The sequence below is a fragment of the Protopterus annectens genome, chromosome 2.part1 (genome assembly GCF_019279795.1).
Source record: "Protopterus annectens isolate FY-2018-M chromosome 2.part1, PAN1.0, whole genome shotgun sequence".
NCBI classification, from domain to species: Eukaryota; Metazoa; Chordata; order Ceratodontiformes; family Protopteridae; genus Protopterus; species Protopterus annectens.
In genome coordinates, this window is record NC_056729.1 from 65,480,727 (window position 1) to 65,504,563 (window position 23,837).

At 39.5% G+C, this 23,837-nt stretch overlaps 1 protein-coding gene across 2 annotated transcripts in view; it reads right to left on the reverse strand.

The window, feature by feature from the left end:
* Nucleotides 1–23,837, reverse strand: part of PTPRN2 (protein tyrosine phosphatase receptor type N2) — a 4,238,418-nt gene that overhangs the window by 1,672,241 nt on the left and 2,542,340 nt on the right. The gene's annotated exons all lie outside the window — the stretch shown is intronic.

Here is a 23,837-nt window from a genome sequence, read left to right on the forward strand (position 1 = left end):
TATTTAATGTTTGACTAGGTTAGCAGTTGGACAATGCATAGATCAACACACAGATTTACATTACTTGCATAGCGCCTTCAATATTCAAGTTTAGCAAGTGATGAGGCACAAATGACTAAATTCGTCACTGCAACACAGCTGAGCCAAGTTGCAATGGCAGGCTCCTGGATAGTGGCATAAGCTGGGGAGTGGCACAAGTGAGCAGCCAGTGCTGGTGAGGGTTGTCATTCCATGTCCTGCTGCTTCAGGTCCATCAGGAAGGTGGCAGGTGAGAGCTAGACAGTCTGAAACAACAAATACAAGGCAGCTAGGAATTTTATGTCCATCAGTAACAAGAAAGAAAAGCAGGGTCCTTAGAAGACAGCCCTGTAAGATCCATGATTAATGTTGCAGGGGGTGTATGAAAGGTTTAGTCAGCTTTTAATGGATACAGCATGTTGCTAAAGTAGTCTGAGAACCATATTAATAAACTGCATAAGAAGTCAAGTATGCATACTGCTTTCAAATGTGTACAGTGGTTAAATATATCAGTGGATCTAAACACATCATGGAAAACACCAATCCAAAGCCTTTGATGCACAGTAATGTAAACAGTATTTATCTTTAGTTACAGATGTACGCCTTGTGCTTCTGAAGCCATATTGTCCTCTTACCATTTTCCATTATTACCATACTGGTGGACCATATGCTCCACACGTTGGGTGTGCGATGGACGAGAAAGGAAAATTTTGGAGTGAGTTGGAAGAAGTGGTGATGACTGTACCCAAGGGTGAGAGAGTGGTGATTGGAGCAGATTTCAATGGTCATGTTGGTGAAGGGAACAGAGGGGATGAGGAAGTGATGGGTAGGTATGGTGTTAAACAAAGGAATGCAGAAGGTCAGATGGTAGTGGATTTTGTGAAAAGGATGGCCATAGCTGTGGTGAATACATATTTTAAGAAGAAGGAGGAGCATAGGGTGACATACAAGAGTGGAGGAAGATGCACACAGGTGGATTATATCTTATGTAGGCGGGCCAGTTTGAAGGAGAATGGAGACTGTAAAGTGGTGACTGGGGAAAGTGTAGTTAGGCAGCATAGGATGGTGGTTTGTAGGATGACGTTGATGATCAAGAAGAGGAGGAGGAGTGTGAGGGCAGCACCAAGGAATAAATGGTAGAAATTGAAAAAGGGTAATTGTGAGGTGGAGTTCAGAGAAGACTTAAGACAGGCACTGAGTGGCAGTGAAGAGTCACCAAATAGCTGGGTAACAACAGCAGAGTTAGTAAGGGAGATGGCTAGAAAGGTGCTTGGTATGACATCTGGACAGAGGAAGGACGACAAGGAGACATGGTGGTGGAATGAGGAAGTACAGGAGAGTATACAGAGAAAGAGGTTGGCAAAGAAGAAGTGGGATTGTCAGAGAGATGAAGTAGACAGGAGTATAAGGAGATGAGGTGCATGGCAAAGAGAGAGGTGATGAAGGCAAAGAATAAGGCATATGAAGAGTTGTATGAAAGGTTGGACACTAAAGAGGGAGAAAAGAACGTGTACCGATTAGCTAGATAGAGGGCCCGAGCTAGGAAAGTTGTGCAGCAGGTAAAGGTGATAAAGGATAATGAGGGAAACATACTTACAAGCGAGGAAAGTGTGTTGAGCAGATGGAAAGAGTACTTTGAGGGGTTGATGAATGAAGAGAATGAGAGGGAGAGAAGGTTGGATGATGTGGGGATAGTGAATCATGATGTGCAATGGATTAGCAAGGATGAAGTAAGGATAGCTATGAAGAGGATGAAGAAAGGAAAGGCTGTTGGCCCAGATGACATACCTGTGGAAGCATGGAGGTGTTCAGGTGAAATGGCAGTGGAGTTTTTAACCAGGTTGTTTAATGAAATTTTGGAAAGTGAGAGGATGCCTGAGGAATGGAGAAAAAGTGTTTTGGTACCGATTTTTAAGAATAAGGGTGATGTGCAGAGCTGTAGTAACTATAGAGGGATTAAATTGATTAGTCACAGCATGAAGTTATGGGAAAGAGTAGTGGGAGCTAGGTTAAGAAGGGAGGTGATGATTAGTGATCAGCAGTATGGTTTCATGCCGGGAAAAGAGCACTACAGATGCGATGTTTGCTCTGAGAGTGTTGATGGAGAAGTACACAGAATGTCAGAAGGACTTGCATTGTGTTTTTGTAGACTTAGAGAAAGCATATGACAGGGCGCCTAGAGAAGAGTTGCGGTATTGTATGAGGAAGTTGGGAGTGTCAGAGAAGTATGTAAGAGTGGTACAGGATATGTACGAGGGTAGTGTGATGGATGCATTTAAGGTGGAGGTGGGATTACATCAAGGATCAGCTCTGAGACCTTTCTTATTTGCAATGGTGATGGACAGGTTGACAGATAAGATCAGACAGGAGTCCCCGTGGACTACGATGTTTGCAGATGACATTATCATCTATAGTGAGAGTAGGGAACAGGTGGAGGAGACCCTGAAGAGATGGAGATATGCTTTAGAGAGAAGAGGAATGAAGGTCATCAGGACTAAGACAGAATATATGTGTGTGAATGAGAGGGAGGATAAAGGAATGGTGAGGATGCAAGGCGTTGAGGTGGCAAAGGTGGATGAGTTTACTTGGGATCAATAGTTCAGAGTAATGGTGATTGTAGAAGAGAGGTGAAGAAGAGAGTACAGGCAGGATGGAGTGGGTGGAGAAGAGTGTCAGGAGTGATTTGTGACAGACGAGTACCAGTAAGAGTGAAAGGGAAGGTCTACAAGAGGGTAGTGAGATCAGCTATGTTATATGGGTTGGAGACAGTGGCACTGACAAAAAGGCAGGAGTTAGAGCTGGACATGGCAGAGTTAAAGATGTTAAGATTTGCACTGGGTGTGACGAGGGTGGACAGGATTAGGAATAAGTATGTTAGAGGGTCAGTCCAGGTTGGAAGGTTTGGAGTCAAAGCCAGAGAGGCAAGATTACATTGGTTTGGACATGTGCTGAGCAGGGATGCTGAGTATATTGGGAAAAAAATGCTAAGGATGAAGCTACCAGGTAACAGGAAAAGAAGAAGGCCTAAGATAAGATTTATGGATGTGGTGAGAGAGGACATGCAGGTAGTTGGTGTGACAGAGCAAGAAGCAGAAGACAGGAAGGAATGGAAACAGATGATCTGCTGTGGCAACCCCTAACGGGAACAGCTGAAAGAAAATGATGACCCTTCTGGTGGACAAACACTGAACACTCAGGCTTCAACTGCTCAAGTTGTAACCTGTTGACAAATGGAGTTCTTCCATAGGAAATACTGTCAACAAGTTGTGCTTGCAGTGATACCCTTTTTTGTGGGAATTTCTACCTTCTTCAAGTTAGATCCACTATGGAGTTGGTTTATATAAGCTCAGAGGTGTGGAAAGCATGCCCCCCACTTCAGAGGGTGCAGGGGGCTTGCACCCCTGAAAAAAGTTTTTTAACAGGCTTTATTTTGGATATAGTTCAGAGTTTCCAATACTTAGTGCATTCTCTTTTTTTCCACTCATACTGAAAGCTTTTTGTACTTATTGGGCAAATGATTCTCACAGCATCCTGGTAGTCATAAAATGAATGTACAAACATGATAATAGTTTGCTTTTATGGACTAGGAAAGATATGCATGTAACAGACAGGTGAAATTCACAAGCAATTTCAGTTGCTAAATTTGAAATATGCTGCTGCTTTAAAATATTTGGAAGCTGAATATTAAAAGACACTTTCTTTCTGGAAGGGCAATTTGCTATCATATGAGCTTGATGTTGTTCAATGTTTACAAATCCTGAAACATAGATTACATAGGGCTGCTAAATCTGAGGTGTTTAGTTTACTGCAGCCTAGGTACTTCATCTAGGAGCTTGTAGAAACATTACTGGTGTCCTCAGCAAATGACCAGGAAGTTTCATGTGGTACAGTACTTTTTCAATAGTTGGCCGTAAAGAGATAGCTTGAGTCATTGTATCTATAACATTTGTTCTTTGTTTCACATAAGGTTTATAGAATATTAAATTGTTCCCTGCCTACAAGCAAATTTCATTATACTTATGTAGACAAAATGGTATCATGATGTGCCATTAATTATTTTAAATATTAATCAGGCCTCCATTTCATCACTGTATCTTCATGTGATGACTGAGAATATTTATGTATCTAAGACAGCATAACATTTTTGAATATTTGTAGAAAACCTTGCTCTGGGTCACTGAAGTAAAGGACTGACTGCATCCCACATGACTGTGAATCTGATATTGTTAATCCTCGTTCATTCCTTACGTATGGGTATCAGTTCTGAGCTCGGAACCGAGCCGGCCATTTTCTAAGCTTACATCAGCTTCAAACTCTCGAGCTAAACTCTTACCCACAATTCCCCTCTCCCTGTTACCCCAGATTTCATTTGCCGCATTGCCATCCGGTTGTGTCAAGCTACTTCTCTTGAGCTAAGTACAGTCAATTGTTGTTTAATTGCTTTACAATTTACTTTTCTGTCAGAAAATTTGATATTTTATTGTCTCTTGCCCTATCACATCTAGCGTTCATATTTCCTCAGGTTTTTTCTGTCCTTTACTTACCCTTTTTACCGTGAGGTAATTTCTTTTTACCATCGTTGGTAATCCCTTTCCTTTTCTTTTTCATACCTTCGGGTACTCTCTTGTACCATTGTTGGTACTTTTCTATTTGTTAATATGGCAGACAAAAAGGGTAGTCTGGGGTTTAAGCAGTGTTCTGATTGTGGAAACACACTGCCTACTTTTGATGCACAGTCTTTATGTGTTTATTGTTTGGGAGCTTCCCATTTATCTGTTGAACCACCTTGTACTATATGTGAAAACTTTTCTAATAGAACTTTGTTAGAAAGGAAAAATAAGCTGATACTGAAGGGACTTCTAAAATCTCCCTTTTCGGGGGCTATTTCTGGGTCAAAGGTCTCAACCGCTCCTAAAGCCCATAAGAAAATGGATGTTTCTACTAAGGCTAAATCATAGGTTCATAGGTTCATAGATTAGTACTAAGCTAACTGCCCTTGCGAGACTCAAACCTTGCACCTTGTGTTTGTCTCCCAATCCTTGCCTTCATCCCCGGCTGGGGATTCTCACCAACCAAAATCTAAAAAGGCTAAAATTTCAGCTCCAGAGCTATCTCAGTCAGCCCCAGTACTTTTGGTGCTCAGACTTTAGCACCGAGGCCTTCGGCTCCATTAGTGATTTTGGCTCCATCCTCTCCTGCAGCCTTCTACATATCGGCAGCAAGGGGCTCCTTGGTTCAGACCTTTACCACTGTATAGGCACCAACCGTTCAGTCGGCACAGACCTTGACCTCGTCGACTCCGAAATCTTCCTCAGAACCGAGGCCTTTATTACTGACTCCAGTTTTGTTGGTTCCAGTTTCAGCACCAACAACCACTTTGGCACTGATCCCTGTGTCGGTGCAGACAATGACATTGGCACTGATGACTTCCTTGGTGAAGACTACAGTAGTTCAGTCTTTCTCGGCACCGTTGTCCTCGGTGCGATCAGATGAGATGGACACTGAGTCTGCCTCTTTTGTGGACAGGCCTGTTTCTCCTTAGGGGAGGAGTGCCCCCCTGTCCTTGACATATACTCCTCTCCGGGTGGACCAGCCTTCCAATTGATGGAGAAGGCTTTACTGCTGGTGGCAATACCGAACTGTCTATACCGTCACCCTTCTCTGGTACACTGGTTTCACAAGTCGCACCTAGCGGACACCAGGTGCAAGGGCCTCAGGACATATTCCCTTAGGAATCTCCTTTTCCATTGTCTTCCCCAGCTTCTCCCACTGAGGAGGTCCACCGGAAAAGTTTGTGTAAGAGGAATCACATGGACTCCACAGAGGAGTCTCTCACTGAAGACACAGATTTCGATGAGGGGGAAGAATTCCCTCGGTCACCCTCTGAGGTATCCTTTAGTGATATCTTTGAAATCCTGAAATAGAGAGGTGTCTGGCAGCCCTCTAATCCAAATCCTGAGGAATCTGTGTTCCTGCAGGCTTTTCAAGCCCGGCCCCCTACCTCCTTGGTTACTCCACCTGCCGATGAACTTATCAAGTTCATCGTGCAGCATGCTTGGAAGGCCCCTGATACTGTTGAAGCTATTCCATGGAGGCCAAATAAGATCTTGTCCTATCCTGCTTCAGATCCTCATTGGTCCAAAGGTCTTCCTGTAGATGCTTTGGTGGTGACAGCCGCAACAAAAAAGGATCTGGCAGAATAAGAAAGCCAGACTGTCCATCCACCTAACAGAGAATCCCGGGCCCTGGACAGAATAGGGAAGTGCACCTTTGCTTCAGCAACCTTTGCTATCAGGTGCCTGAATTATATGGCACATTTTACCAGGCCTCAAAGGGATCTGGTTTCTGAGCTCTCTGAAACTTTGGCTGGTGCAGTGTCTGATGAGGTCTGTGACAAAGTGGCCTCTCAGCTGGCCACCATTGAGTCAATATCTAACTCCTCTATGCGATGGATATCTCACGCATCAGAAGGAGCAGCTAGAGTGGCAGTTTTGTCTGCAGTCTTGAGACGACGCGCCTGGATGCACTTGTGCAACTTCGCGGAACCTTTTAAGTCTTCCTTTCTTAATGCCCCCATTGAGCCCTCCTCGTTGTTTGGGCCCAAAGTTAAAAGCACACTGGCCAGATGTTAACTAGACTGTAACACCCTTTCTGCCATAGGTGTCCATTATTCTTCCCCTCAACGTGCTTTCTCCCAAAACCAAAAGAGTGGGAAGATATGGTTCAAGAAATCTCAGGGTCCTTTCCGTGACACACAGGCCAAGTTCTCCCCCATTGGCAGAGGGGGAAATTCACAGGGAAGATGCTCCTTTTGGAGCAGAGGGGGACCGCGTAACCAGGGTTCCAGGGATTCTTTCCCTGCTCAATCCTCCCAGTGCTCCTGAAGAGCAGCCCAACTCCTTTCCTCTGGAGATGGTTGGGGGATGTTTCTCCTTGTACCCTTCTGCCTGGCTAATCATCATCACCGATTCTTGGATACAAAGAATTATAACCAGAGGTTATCACATCCCCTTCGATCTTTGTCCCAACCCTTCAAAAAACCTTCCTGACATTCCACCCAGTCAAAGAGAAGAAGCAGCACTAGAGATAGAAAAGCTGCTAAGAAAAAGAGTCATCCAAATAGTCCCTCCAGACCAGATAGGATCCGGATTCTACTCAAGACTATTTTTGGTGCCAAAGAAAACCAGGGACTGGAGACCAATTTTGGATCTCAGTGTATTGAACAAGTTTGTGAGAGTACAAACATTTTGGATGGTCACTATACAGTCTATCCTCCCGCTTTTTGAAAAAGATGACTGGATGTGCTCTATAGATCTTCAAGATGCGTACTACAACATAAAGGTGGACAGGCCATCAAGAAGCTTTTTGCACTTCCGTGCGGGAGCCAGTCACTACCAGTTCAGAGTACTGCCCTTCAAACTCTCTACAGCCCCCAGAGTATTCACAAAGTGCATGGCAGTTGCCACAGCTCACTTGCGACTTCAAGGATTCCAGGTGTTTCCATACCTAGATGACTGGCTCATTTCTGCCCCCACCAGACATCTACTGGAAAAAGCCCTGGCATACTCCCTCCTCGCTGCTCAAAGGCTGGGCATAATGATAAACTGGCAGAAATCTAATCTCACCCCATCTCAGTCGACAGAATTCATAGGGGTTATCTTGGACACAAAAAACTGCAGAGGAGCTGCTATTCCAGAGCACAGAATTTTAAGGATAAAGCAACAACTAATTCCAATACTTTCAATGGAAAACTCCACGGCTCACTTGGTTCTACAGCTGTTGGGTTCCATGGCAGCCTCCATCACCATTGTTCCCCTGGCCAAGTTTTACATGCGGCTTCTACAATGGCTACTGCTCACCCAATGGTATCCCTTTCAGCATCCTCTTTCAGCCATGATATGAGTAACCCACAGGTGCAAACAGGATTTAAATTGGTGGATGACACACAATCTCTCTCAGTGGTCTCACCCCTTTTCCCCCCAGCAACCCAAGGCCACAGTGACCACGGACGCCTCCCTGTTGGGGTGGGGGGGGCTATGTCAGGGACAGACAGTCCAAGGCACTTGGTCCCAACTGGAGGCCCATCTGCATATAAATGTTCTAGAGCTGAGGGCAGTGCTTCTGGCGTTGCAAGCATTCCATCCCCTGCTGCCGTCTGGGACAATTGCGATTCAATCAGACAACATAGCGGTGGTTTGGTACATCAACAAGCAAGGTGGAACCAAATCTTACCCCCTTTGTCGAGAGGCCATGAGGATATGGTAATGGGCGATGGCTACTAACCGTTTTCTTCTAGCAATGCACATTCCAATGTGATAGCAGACAGACTCAGCAGGTGCATTCTGCAACCTCACAAGTGGTCCCTGAATCCCTTGATTGCGGCGGAGATCTTCCACCACTGGGGCCATCCTTGCTGCAACCTCTTTACATCCCCGACCAACTACAAATGCAGCAACTACTTCACCCTGATTCCCCCTCCAGGACAGTCACCCAGGGGCGCTCTAGTCCATGACTGGCCCTAGTGTCTTCTCTATGCATTTTCGCCCTTTCCTCTCATTCCCCAGTTTCTGAAGAAAGCCCGGCAGTTGAAGAGCAAGGTAATCCTCATCGCACTATATTGGCCATGACAGATTTGGTTCCCATTCCTTTGGCCTCACCTACTAGATCGACCATGGATCCTCCATCCAATCCCGGAGTAGATCTCACCCACAGAACCTGATTCATCACAACCTGAACAGCCTGAAGCTCACGGCTTAGCTACTCCAGTTCCCTTGATTGCCAGGCAGAATGATCTTTCTTTACCAGTACGTGATATTCTCATTGCTCCTCATAAGTCTTCCACTAGAATTACTTATCTGAGCAAGTCTAAAAGATTTACCTGTTGGCTGAAAGATAAACAAGTAGACCCCTTTCCAGCACCAGTGTCAATAATACTAGACTATTTGGCTGACCTGTTTCAATCGGGTCTATCAGCCTCTACCATTAGAGTTCATTTGGCTGCAATTTCTAATTTTCATGAGGGTGTCCAAGACTCCTCTCTTATGTCACATAAATTGTGCAAGACCTTCATAAAAGGTGTGAATCATCTGAAGCTACTTTTTAGAGAACCTATTCAACCATGGGATCTGTCATTAGTTCTACAAGCTCTGACAATGGCACCTTTTGAACCAGCCAATTCTTGTGACCTCAAGTATTTGTCATGGAAAACCTTGTTTTTGGTCACTATTACTTTTGCCAGACGTATTTCTGAACTTCAAGCTTTCTGTATCAAGAGTCCATACTTGATTTTTCATAGAGATTGAGTGTCTCTGAGAACTAATCCATCATTTCTGACTAAAGTGATCTCTGAAATGTCCATTAATCAAGCCATTGAATTGCCAGTTTTCTTTCCCAACCATTCAAACAGAGGAGAGTATTGCCTACATACCCTTGATATACACAGGTAAATCTGCTTTTACCTAAACAGGACTAAACCCTTTCGTAAATCTGGCCAGTTATTTTTGGCCTTTTCTGGACCTAGATTAGTATCGGCTGTTGCTAAGGTCACATTAGCTAGATGGTTGAAGTACTGCGTGACCTTTATTTACACACAATGTAATATCTCGTATGCCTACTACCATGAAAGCTCATTCAACAAGGTCGGTGGCAACTTCTGCTGCCTTCCATGCCAGAGCTCCTTTACATGACATCTGTGCAGCTGCAACTTGGGCTACACCTCATACCTTCATCAATCATTACAAATTGGATTTGGCCACCAGAGGAAGAGCATCTTTCGGTTCTATGGTGCTCAGGAATGTCCTTCCATGAGAGCCTCCCAGGAATACAAGTAGCTGAGGACTCTGTCCCATACGTAAGGAATGAATGAGGATTAACAATATCAGATAAAGAAGTTATGTCTTACCATAATGTTCCATCTGTATTGTTGATCCTCGTTCAATCATTACGACCCTCCCTCCTTCCCCCTCCTGTGGTTTCCAGTGGATCTCACCATCTAGTTCTCTTAGGTTATTTGACCAGAGGTAGCATCTACCTTCTTTAACTTGCAAACTCAATCTGAGGTAACAGGGAGAGGGGAATTATGGGTAAGAGTTTAGCTCGAGAGTTTGCAGCTGATGCGAGCTTGGAAAATGGCCGGCTCGGTTCAGAGCTCGGAACCGATACCAATGAGTAATGACTGAACGAGGATCAACAATACAGATGGAACGTTATGGTAAGGCACAACTTCTTTTTTTGTCTTGCTGAAATGACAGTACATCTGTGTGAATGGTGGTTTCAGTTTGACATAACAATGCAATGGATCTTTTTTAGGCAAACTAAATTTGATCTGGTAGTAAGATGGACATGAATGGAAACAAAATTAACTTTTTTTTTTAATTTATCAGTTATTATTATATCTGCTACGGAAAAATGTATTAATTTTTCAAGTTTAGTCTAGTTGAAGGAGTACCACTTGGGATACATTAAGACAAGAATTCTAAATCTTTCTGTTAAGAGATTTCAGCTGATATCTCAAAACTGTATTGGTGATTTTTTTTCGTCTGGAACATGTTAATATACCACTATGGAATTTAATAAGACAATGGCATAGTAGGGGTTACTGCAGGTATGTTATCAGAGTATTGTGGTAAAGTCTTTTTTTTTTCAATTTTCTGCATCTGCTTGTATGTCAGTGTATATGTACATTTTGTATAATTATCAGTTCAGAATTGCTTTCCTTGCATTTGTGATTCTTTCCGTTTTTGTTTTGAGTACATGTATTTTTTTTATCAATTACAAGTGCATAGCTGTTTTCCTAAGATTTTTATCACTTCAATGCGTTTAAATTTAGTGTTCACTCAATGCCAAGTCAATGTTTTCATTTTGCTATATCATGGTTTATAATTTTGGCTTTCAATATTTGCATACATTTTTATTTATTTTATTTATATTTATTTACCGGGGTAATGCATTTATCACAAGTGACCATTTGCATGTACAGCCTGGTGAATACAATCACAGATGTAAAAGAGATATCAACAGTAATGTAAAAAATATAAGCAAAGATATGAAACATATCATTTTTATATAATTTATATGCTTGTACAGATTTCATTGTGACAGTTTGAACAGCAACTGCTCAGAAATAACCACGGATCTAGTATTGATATGTGAGTAGAAAATCCTATATGATGGCTTGAACGGCAACTCCTTAAAGCACAACTGCACTTCTTCCTTATTTTTTTTTCCATTGTAGGTGCACATAAAAGCTAAAAGCACATACTCAGGTAAAAACAATCTTTTGGGGAATTGCATGAATCAAGCTACCCATACAGAAAAACAATTATGTTTCAGAGGGGTAGCCCCTCTACCTCCATATTATGGGTAAAACAGTATTCTCACTCTGCGATCAATTTGACCTAGAAAAAGGGCAGAAATGCAGCAATAATAAAGGAACCCCATTGTTTTTCCACATAGGAGTACCTTAAACATAGCACAATACAGAAGAAAAAGACATTGCTACAATAAATAGTGATTAATCTGGAATGTGAGAATGAACAATCAAGGAGTAGAGTTCAAGCAAAAAATATTGACCTCAATCTGCTGAAGGGAAACCATAAATTCATTCATTCATTCATTCATTCATTCATTCATTCATTCATTCATTCATTTTCCAGTTATCTTTTTAATCTGATTAATGGTAATGGAGGACCTGAAGCCTAACTTGCAAGCACAGACCCACTAATTCACAAACAGTACACAGACCTATAGACAGTCTGAAAGGATTGCCATAATAAAATCAGCATGCAAACCCACTCATTCCCAAACAGTGCACACATCTATAGGCAATCTGATAGGATTACCATAATGAAATCAGCATGCAGACCCACTCATTCACAAACAGTACAAACATCGATAGACAATCTGAAAGGATTGCCATATTGAAATCAGTATGCAAAAACCCACTCATTCACAAACATTACACACATCTATAGATAATCTGAAAGGATTGCCATATTGAAATCAGCATGCAAAAACCCACTCATTCATAAACAGTACACACATCTATAGACAATCTGAAAAGATTGCCATATTGAAATCAGCATGCAAAAACCCACTCATTCACAAACAGTACACACATCTATAGACAATCTGAAAGGATTGCCATATTGAAATCAGCATGCAAAAACCCACTCATTCACAAACAGTACACACATCTATAGACAATCTGAAAGGATTGCCATATTGAAATCAGCATGCAAAAACCCACTCATTCACAAACAGTACACACACATATAGACAATCTGAAAGGACTACCATTTCAACTACAGGAAGTCTTGAAACATGAGTGGAAACTGTATCATAGCTATACAGACTCCAAAAAGAAAACATAGTAAACAAAACTAAACTTATAGAAATGAAAAAAAATCTCTCTCTCTCATTATATATATATATATATATATATATATATATATATATATATACATATATATATATATATATATATATATATATATGTATAAAAAATATTGTGGCAAAGTGCAACAGTAAACTTTAAAGAAGTTTTAAGTATTGAGAATGCACCTTTGCTACTTGTCATAAAAGGCACACAAACATAAAACAGACAGATGGTATTAATGGTAGTCAGTAAAAAGAACACAAAAGAAAGCATTTTATTTTTGTAATAGAAGGAGTCTGAGAATTCCACTGGGAAATGTATCAAAAGAAATGAGAGGAATTGCCAGTTATTTGTGGAAAGGAGATTCATGGTAAAAAAGGGGTTTTCATACTGCCTCTTTGGAAAAAAGCCAGCGGCACTTGATTATGCAATTGTAAACCTTTCTTTCATGCAGGCACAGACCTCTCCCTGTACACTTTTTGTTCTTTAAAAGTAAAATGTTAAATTATTCTCTCAACGATGATGAAATGCCACAACTCTAAGTCAAAAGTAAACAGATTTGACTTCAGAAAGATGCTGCCTTTGAGTAATAATTTCTCCCTTGCCATGAGTAAACGTGTATTGGAAAGCCAATGCTCTTAGCCCTTAAATTTCCACATTGCTGGAAATTTGTTGCAGTAGTAGAGAATTGTATGATGGCAAAACATACCTTCACATACAAACAACTTTATGAGAAAGTACCTGTTTAAAATTAAGAAGTTACTAAATGTATCATTTTTATCCTTTACATGGAACTTAATTTGACAATGTTGCCTATTATAACTTAAAGAAGAACCGGAAATATTACTTCAAAAGCACAAATTACTTTTCAAAGAATATTCTAGATTTTAGAGAAGAGTATGTACACTGAACATCCAGATGGACTGTGTCAGTATGCATGAGTACATAAGGCTACTAACAACAGAAAGCTAAATAAATTGTATAAGACTAATACTGATACAGACTAGAAATTTACATGTAGAAATGGATACCTATACAATAATTATGGAACTTTAAAAAAGTATGAAAAACCTGGAAACAACTGATTGGCAAATCTGTAAACGTTAACATTAGCAAGTCAAAGTTACAGGAGTTAAAAGAAAAACTTATACATTTGAAGTCTGCTTGCACAATTGATAAATCACTTATACGAAGACAAAAACTGATAATGAAAATTTGTTTGAGAATATGCCGGAACATATCAATATACAAGAATATTAAGTACAAAAGGCAGTGAATGAATTGTTTGAAAATATGCAAAAACACATGCCAGATTAAAAAAATATATTAGAGAATCTGTAAAACAGTAGTTTGTAATAAAAAGGTAATGTAACAGAAACTGTTCACACATTCTCATCATACTGTTGCTAACGAAGCACCGGTGAAAATTTAAATACAAATGGTTACAGCAAAAATGGGACACCAGTCTATGGAATGTGGAGTAAATAATCAAATAAACAAAGCAGAGAAATAATGGAACAAGTAAAATGCAGATTGCACAGTTCATTAAACATGAAACTGCATACAGTATTGGTTAAGGTTAAGAGTGATACAAGTACTAATGTGAAAACTTTAACTATTAATAGAACAAGAGACAAACAGGTTGCAAAATACTAAGACTCCAGTCCAGAAAAATAAACTCATAGGAATATATGCTTACCCTTTTGACTCATGAAAGATCAGATTTCTTGACTCCCCTACTTCACCGCAGAACAAATTATTCCTCAATTACCCAGTAAAAGGAATTAAACTTGTATTGACATATAAATAAGACATGGTGTGATTGTTTCATATTCAAACATATTTCATACCTCTGAAACAAGCTTCCATTATACGTTAGCAAGAGTGTTACTCCGTTTACCTTCTAGGTAATTCTACATTATTGGAAAACTAGTTTCAGATTTTCCCATGGTCTGTCCTGCAACGCCCTCCTTGAACTTGGAGGGTACTTTTGATTATGATTTATTGGCTAAGTTGTTAACGACTGTAGACTAATGTGTAATACTTACCTATTCATTTACATATTTATTTTATTTTGTTTACTTAGAATGTCTGTCTGGGAACTGAAATGCCCATTTTCAGTGGAGGCCAAAGAGAAAAGCTCCAAAATGTGAAGAGAAGTATATTTTTGACAATTCAAACTAAAAAGGGTCAACAAACATTATGTACAAAGCATATCAGATTAGGGAAATATGTATTTTCAAGATACTGTGAGATGAATCAAAAGTAATATATTAATACACTTATAGGTTCATATGTTCATAGGTAGGTACTAGGTTATTGGCCCAAGGGCTAAGTAAGCCTAGCCAACAAGGTTCCCTGGCTTACGCCACCCAAGAAAGTTAATTTCCTGTGCCTCTAACGAGCAGAGCCACAGAAGTGATCCCCGGGGTGTATTTCCTATTTCCCATCCACTCATCAAGATTTTTCTTGAAGAGTGCTAATGAAGAACTTTGTTTGACATAGATGGGTAGCCTATTCCAGAGTATGGGAAGTCTCTGGGATAGGAATCTTTCAGAGCATGTAGCTCGGAGGGATTGGGATTTCTTTAGGTGTAGCATGTCCAACAGCTCTGGGTTTAACATAGCTTTATATGTTAGGCAGAGATCTCCTCGGAGTAGGCGATATGCTACAGAGTAAACCTGGTGTTTTTTGAGATAGTCAGTGTAGGGCATCTGTTTGAGGCCAGTAATCCTCTTTGTGAGGTGCTTCTGGAAATTTCCAGCTGCTGTAGATGTCTTGTGAGGTACATTCCAAAAGGGGCATTGTACTCTATAATGGGTCTAATGAGTGCCGATTAGAGGGGAACAATGACCTCTTTTTTCCTGGATGAGTACCTTTTGTGATGAGGTGTGCCACATAGAAGGATTTCCTGACTACTGTGGCAATGTGATTATCAAAGGAGAGAATACTGTCCACCTGTGTCCCATGGTCTCTTTTCACACATTTGGCGTTAAGTAGACTGCTGTTTATGTGGTAGTTCATGTGTACAGAGTTTTTACCAAAGGGGATGACAATGCACCTTTTGGCATTGAGCTTGAGGCCATGCCTTTGACACCAGACATCTGTCTCAGTGAAGCCCTTCTGTAGGATGTCCACATCATTTGGGGACTTCACTATGGCTCCTAGTTTGCACCCAGAGTGGACAGAAGTTAGGATTGCATACCTCAAACTGTAGGTATGGTACAGCTGCATAGTTCATTACTTGCCAGGTGATATTTTAGGGTGAATTTAAATTGTTGCAGGTTATTTAAAAGCTATGATAAGGTTTGGAAATTTTTTCCAAGTCTTGGAGATGGTGATAGAGAATTGTGAGTCACCATAATTATTATTACATCTATTAGCAAAAATTTATTTAAGTTCTGATTATCTTAAAGTTCTGTTTGGTACATGCCATTGGTTGAGATTTGACAGTGAGGATGTTTTAAGTGGAAGATGAAGTATTTTCTGTGCTGTGAGTAGCTGGGATAGGGTGATGTGTTGAGGAAGTTCAAACCAGTTGAGAGTAGGGAGCTCAGTGCAGTGATGTGAGCAGTTTTGGTAGCTACAGATGAATTTGCTAATTTTGTTGTAGGTGCTTTCTAGCTTGTGTTTGGTAGAACCAATGAACCTAAGAAAGTGTGGAAATAACCTGAAATATTAAACAATGATCTTGGGAGATGATTCCCAGGTTCTAAAGAGGTAAAAGCACATACCTAAGTATTCAGCAGACACTAAAAACATAGAAATATGGCTTGAAATGGTTTAATATACAATATCATAGATGACAGAAAGATTCCAGGAGCTGTTGCAAATTGTACATATGAGATTTTTGTTCTCACAAAAAAATGACCAGCCCTGACAACACGGTTAGCACATCCATGCAACCCAAACAGAACCTCACTTATCACTGGGCCTTGATAATATATTACATTACCTGATTTACCAAGACAAAATACAATCTATCAGAGTTTCTACTTAAACTGTTGAATCAATTTAATCCAATCCCCTCCACTGGTAACATTCTATAAACTTGAAAAACAGCCAGTGTTATGCAGTTACACAAGGATAGCCTAATCACATACCATGGTAGCTATAGACCCATTAGTTTTGCTAACCTCATATGAAAAGCTGTGGAATTTATTATCTCAGGCCTCATTAATATGGACTTTGAAAAATCTGTAAACCCTTGAATCTTATCAGTTTGGCTTTGTCAAAGGCAAGTTCTGTCTCTTTAACCTTACTTTCCTTGAAAGAGTCACTGATACAATAAATAGTAATTATGTAGTACAGAGAAACTATTTGAACCTGGCCAAGACCTTTGATACTATTCCCTATGCAGCATTGACAGACTTGTAAATCTGAATATATCTCAGAGGCATAGCTAGGGTAGGGCAAAGGTGGCAAATACCTCAAGTGAAAGAAGGCAGGAGGCACAATTGTCAGATGCCAGTTGGCATGCCAGTGCAGTACTGGCATTCAGAATAGAATGTCGATACTGTATTTGCCATCAGGGCTGAAGTGTTTCAGTGCCTATATGTGTTTGAGTGTAGTAAGTTACTTGTTATATTGGTAGCAAGCAGTTTGCTATAGTTTACAAAACAAATAAGAACTTCTTTTTTATTGCCAGTACTCCATGTGTGGCAGAGATAGGGTTCAGTACTGGAGTACAAAAATGAATGCTGACACTGCATTTGCCATCAGGGCTGAAATACTTCAGCATCTGTGCATGTTATACCATAACAAGTAGTTCCCTATGGTTTACAAAGTAAAGGAGAATTGTTTTTGTGGGTCTCTTTTTTTTTTTTTTTTTGGTTTGTAACTTAGGAATGGGAGTGCCTGGTCAGGGTGATGTACAGGGTATCACAATATCTAGATATAGCTCTGATAAGTTGTTATGTTGGGTGTTGGATAAGTAACAGGTTATCCAATGCCCAACATAACAGACTCCATGAGGTCACAGTCACAGGTGGCACTTCTGAAAGTAAACATGTTATGAGTGGTGCACCACAAGGGTCATTGCTGTGCCTTCAACTGCTTCTCAGACCTTCAGGTCAATACTCCTTGCTTATGATTATCTATGTTTGCATATGGCTGTAAACTGGTTATTTGATCTGCTACTTATTCACAGTTGTTCAACATGGGTTAGGCTATGTTAACAACTGGTGTTCTTAAATTAAATGTGAAAGAATATAGATACATGATGTATCCCTCTAGTCAGATACTGTTGTAATGGATCAAGGCGCTCTAACTGATAATTCCTTAATCTTTTGATGACTGTTTCCATGCAAGTTCAGAAAGCCATGTATCTGACTCATCTAATTTTTAAAGCCATCTTCTTTAGAGCCAAATAAGTCTTAATTCCCCTTTTACTCATATCTCATTGGAGCCATTATTAAATATAATGCCCTGTTTGCTAAGTATTTGTCTAAAAATATCACTCACTGTTTCAGACCACAGAGATTTTTAATGTAAAAGATCACTGGCCAGTGATCCAGACTGGCTGACACCCCTTCTCTTTGTACTCCATCAATGGCAGGTTCCTCCATGGAGATCTGCACCAAGCCCTTAGGGCTATGAACCTTCTGACCCTCCTTGACCTCCTTGTCCTTCACAGTGCCAGTGCTTCCCCAAATACCCAGTTAAAGGAACTAAACCTTCATTAACACATAAATAATACATAGTAACATGACAGATTCATATCTCAATGTATTCTCCACCTTTTTCAAGTAACATCAAAGTAATTCTTAGCAATTGGATGGGCAGCCACAAATTCATCTCCTTTCTATCTTGTTTTACCCTACTTGAGGCTAGAGAAGTCTTTTGAATAAAGTTTATTAGCTAGGCTTGTACGGGTGTGCAGACTGATTTCCTAGTACTCGGCTAAGAACCTATGAGCATATGAACGTATAACTCAGTGCTGTTATCATTCAGAGCCATACCTACCCATTTCAATCACTGTCATTATAAACATAAAATATAAAATCAAATCAAATGAATGGAACTATGGAACTTATTACCTCATATTGCAACAGGGCATGGACTGGCTAGCTGGGTACTGGCTTAATTTGTGAGATTCATTCACTCATTGATTATCTGATTATCTGTGCCTACTTTATCATAAAATCAGAGCTGAGTAGAATAACCTGATTAACTGAAGACTAAATACATGACTGAAAAGGTCCCTCCAGAGTTTAAAATTGAAAGTGCTACACTCATTTTAGCACCAGGAGTTAATCACTGGTCTATGCATTCTAGTCTCCAAATTCATTATAAGGTTATACAAGAGGTTCACTAAAAGAACAGCAAATATGAAGTTAATAGCAGAGATATGTGTGCAGGTGGGTTTATTTTATAAAATTGATTCAACTCATACTAGTTCAAATGCTGAAATACAATGACAGAAAAACCTCACTCAAAATATTGACAGATGATTGCATGTTATAGCAGTGAGGGGAATATTGCATTTCCCTGCTATCCTGCTGTTATAGAAGCATGCGTGCTCAATGTTGACATTTTGAGTTACCGATTTTGTATTAGTGATTTGTCAGTCAATGATCTCACCCATGACAGAAATTTTGCTGCTTATGCTTACACTTTATATAGATTTTTGTCTTTTTCTGAACCACTCTAAAGCCTCGCTGACCTCATGACCTGGTCACAATGCTTATAGTGCACTTGCAACATAATGTATGGTTTATGCATGCTACCATCGGTCGACTGCTTCATGAGTCTTTTTTGAAAACTGTGTTATAAATTGATTCTTCCAGACTGGATCTTACCTGTCATTTTGCTTCAGTGGCCTTGTAGGATGCCAGCAGGCAGATTTAGTGTAAAAGATCCCATCTCCTTTACAGTTTCCACCTACTTTTTCAAGCCATAATAACATTAATAATATGTGGAGTCTTCTCTTAAAGCCAGCTATGTAAAGATAATACCCTTCTTTTAGATAATCATTTCCTACATACCACTTAGGGTAGTTAAGCATTATTAAAAACTAGCAAGCTTTGCAGCTGCGTGTACATCACTTGGTAAATTCCTGGCATATTTAACATTCCATCTGTTATTTTTCTAACCGATTTGATTGTGATAAAATACTAAACTACACAGACTCAAAAAAATATGACATCAATTCTGACCTGACCAATCCCTGTGTTATAGCAGTAATAAAATCCATTTATGTGCAGATATGAATTTTATTCCAAACATACAGACTTATGTGCATATTGGGCAATTGTACTTATGCTGTAAGCCATGCTGGCCATGTTGAGACCTGATGCAAACTTAAGATGTAGATACTAAATAACCAATGGCCTCTTAGGTCTACTCAAGCAAGCCTGTATACATTTTTTATAAATAAAACCATTATAATACAAGTAGCAAAACCTTTAACTTCTGAAAGACACACATTAAAGTCCTAAACTGAAGTTTTTTGTCTTCATTGTTTTTTGTTGCCTTGGAATTATGTGAAACCAGATCACCAATTTTTTTTAGTTGATAATGGGATACGGTGTCTGGTGCAACCTTGAACAGGAAACTGTACGGCATAATCATTTAGTGCCTATAAAAGCCATGACAGAAGATTCACCAGTTCAGCTGAGTGACTAGCTCAAGGTCTCTCTCTCTCTCTCGCATACACACACACACACACACACACACACACACACACACACACACACACACACACACACACACACACGCACACACACACATACACACACACATGCATACCACTCACAAATCTCTTGCAAAAGCAAACATAAACCAATATTTAACAACCAGACTAGCCGACAAAGTAGTTTCCATGGTGATGACTGGACAAGAGAGCTTACTGGCATTCAGTATCAATTTAAAACATTTTTTCCTGAAACTCCTTGGAGTGAGTACAGTGGAACACAAGTGCCTCGTAGCTCTTTAATCTGCAGCAGCCTTTGAAGCTCGGTCCAGTATGTGTTAAAGCTGAGCCAATTAAATGTGAAGAGAACTGGTTGAGTTATTGAGACTCTGGCAATGGCTGTATTTACCAATTAGTTTGTGTTTTATTTTTTATGATGCAAATGCTGCATGTCTTGTCACAGCAAGAAAAAGCCAGCTGTGTTGAATATGAACTGTTAATTGCTTTTCTAGTGCAGACCTACAAGGTGTACTGAATCATATTCATATTATCTGAGTTTCCCCATCTACTTTCCCTCACTGTAAATTACTTTGACTACATTGCAATAAAGTAGATGATAAGCATCTTGAAGGCAGAAAATATATCTCTCATTCCGGTTTTCATAATTTGCAATAAAAGCAATGCAGAACAGAAATGTGCTAAACAGCAAGTATTTGTCAATACTGAGCTCACGTTTGCTGTCTGTTATTTAGAATTATTAATGTAATGCAGTAGTTTACATACTCATGACATACTCTGAGGGAATTTGCATAGTGTATATTTGTGGGAAAAAAATTAGAAAATTCATAATGATGAGATTTTTATTAGATGCATTTACTGCATTCTGCCAGCATTACTAAAATGTGTTATTTTTTGCCATGAAATTTTAGCAATCACTTGTTACAATCTAGACTCCTGAACAAAAATACCAAAAGTATTAAAAGATATTCACATCCTCCTTGGAAAGTATTTTGCAAAACAAATGGAAAATGCCTGTAAAATGTAATGCCATTCTACTGGTATGTACCCTTCCCATGAGGCACGATGAAAGTAAAACACTGAAAACTGCCATTAGTATGAAGCTTAACTGTTTTATTTTACGACAATCTACTATTTTTAGAGTTTTGTATATATCCAAACCAACTTTACAAGATACTCTTTTTGATGGCACCTCAGAATGGGATTGGGATTTCATACCATCAATGTGACATATCCTTTCACTCTGTAAAGAAAGTAATAATTTTTGTCTCACAATAAATTATGCGCACAGGCCATTTCATCAGATAGCAATTTGCCAGACTAATTCAACTGACATGATTTTCTGTATACCATTCATGTTGAATGGGGGATTGTACAATGGCAGTTGACTGACTGGGTAATATAGCTGGCAAATGTGCAATGGGTATTCAGGAAGCAGAGTGCCCCCATGTGGGGAAATCTCAGAACACTAGCATGCATTTCCAACAGTTTACGCTGCAAATTATCCCTGCAAAATGAAATTCTGTTTCTAAAAATGTGAATTGTAAGATGCATGTCTGATCATTTTCCTTCTTTTTAAAAGGAAGCTGCAGTAAAATTGTTTGTTGAAATGCAGCTCTGTAAATTGTGGTTCACTAAATAACCTAGCTGCAAAGTGATAACTGCTCCATTCTTAAATTGCTTTGAAATAAAATCAGTTTAAACTCTTTTTTTAAGCCAACAGATTATATAATCCTTCTTCAGCATATATCATTACTAAAACTGCCTACATCTCTGACTGAATACTTAAATTGATAAAGCATCTCTATCTACACCAAATGTAATCCTGTTACAGAATAGCCATGTAAATACATTGTATTACAAGAGAAAGAAATTACTTAAAGGTTATAAGATGTCTCATTCTACCTACCTTAAAAGCACATTCAAGCAAATTAATAAAGAGCTAAAGGTATCATTAAGCTACATGATTTCAACAAACTGCACCATAACACGTATCTCAGCAGTTGTTTAGTACTTTTTGTTGGTATTTAAGTATGGAAACTTCCTACTAAGCGCAGTACAGGAAATAACGAGACAATTCTCCTCTTCCAATCTCCCCTCAATTTCCATCAGCTCCTCATAAGCCTCTGAAGCACTCTCATGTCAGCTCCACACACTGGTAGCCTATTCTCCCACTTTTTACTTTAGATAAAGTTGCTAAGAAAGCCCTACTGACATTAGATCATAATATGCAGAGTCATTCCTTCAATGACCAAAGATCCCACCAATGTCACCTGTTGGAAAACTGAAAATGGGTACCAGTTAAGGAAAGAGCAACCTCCCTTCCTGTCTAGTTTTTAAAATTCTCAGTGAAGGACATTGCCCACCTCTGAGGTTCAAACTACAAATCAGACAACAAAGTTACTCCCTAAGAGATGATGCCAATATCACCATATCCCTACTTAGACCCAGATTTAAAACCATTTCTGTTGAAACAGTCTTTTCTAAATTCACCCCAACAGAAGGGAATTATCTGCCATCTAAACCTGTCAAGAAAACTCACTAGGCATTTTCTAGAATGTACAAACAAAAAGTTTGTTCAAACAAGTGTTGTGTTCCTGTTCCAAAGGAAAGAATTAATCTTAAGCATGTATCACATCAAGCAGGTAGGAAACAAAGTCAAGGATTGGCACCTGTCATAGTCACTGAATCTGCCTCTCTGCCATCATATGATTCAAAGTAGCTTCTTATATATAAATATTATAAATAGCATGTTCAGAATGGATTCATGTTCTCTTTGTATGGTCTGTACTGCAACTGCTATTTTGTATATCGGTTTTAAGAATGTGATATCTACATATTCATATATATTTTGCAACTTGTTTTAATTGGTATTTATTAGTAACTTGATTTAAATAGCATTTGATTATCTGCAGAGAAGTATTTAAATACCGTGATATTTGTCCCACTGTTCTGTTTTGTGCTCTTAGTTCAGTTGTTGTCCTGTAGACCCAAGTTATGACTGAAAAGGGTCTGAGGACCAGCCCAGCTATCCAGTTATCAAATGTAATAAATACATTAAATAAAAATGAATCTCAAAGCTAAATATGAACTTAACACAGCAAATGAAACCAGAAGTAACTACAAATCTTTCTCTTTGTCTGGAGTTTAGGAACGAACATCCAGCAATATACAACAACAACAATAATACCATCCGCTCTAACCAAAAGGAAATGGCTAATATCTTACTAACAAATTTAGTGGAAATCTTACTCTACTGATAGTTAACATTGTTCCACATATTCCACAGCCCCTGTTATTCCTTTAATTACTGTATCACCAGTGTCTCAGCCTTCACAAAAGGAAATATCACCTCATCCCACGGCACTAACACACCAGGTTATTTGATTCTAAGTACTAAATATGGCCTATCTGGACCCCTACTTAACAGATTTAACTTCTTTAATAGTGGCCTCTCCACTAGTTACATTCTTGGACCCTGGAAAGCAGCCATTGTAATGCTCTTACACAAGTGTGGCCCAACCACAGATGCTGGTTATAGCTAAAGGCCCATTAGTATCACAAGTCTCATATGTAATGCTATGAGACGCATCTCAGACCGCATCTCATAACCATTGACCCTCAACAATCCAGCTTTATCAAAGGCAGATACAGCCTCTTGAACTTTTTTTTTTGTTGTTGTTGTTTTGAAAACACCTCTGAAGCATAGGATAGCTGTTGTGCAGTGCATATACCATATCTAGAACTGGTCAAGGCCATTCACACTTTTCCAAAAACAGGCACTTTTGCAGG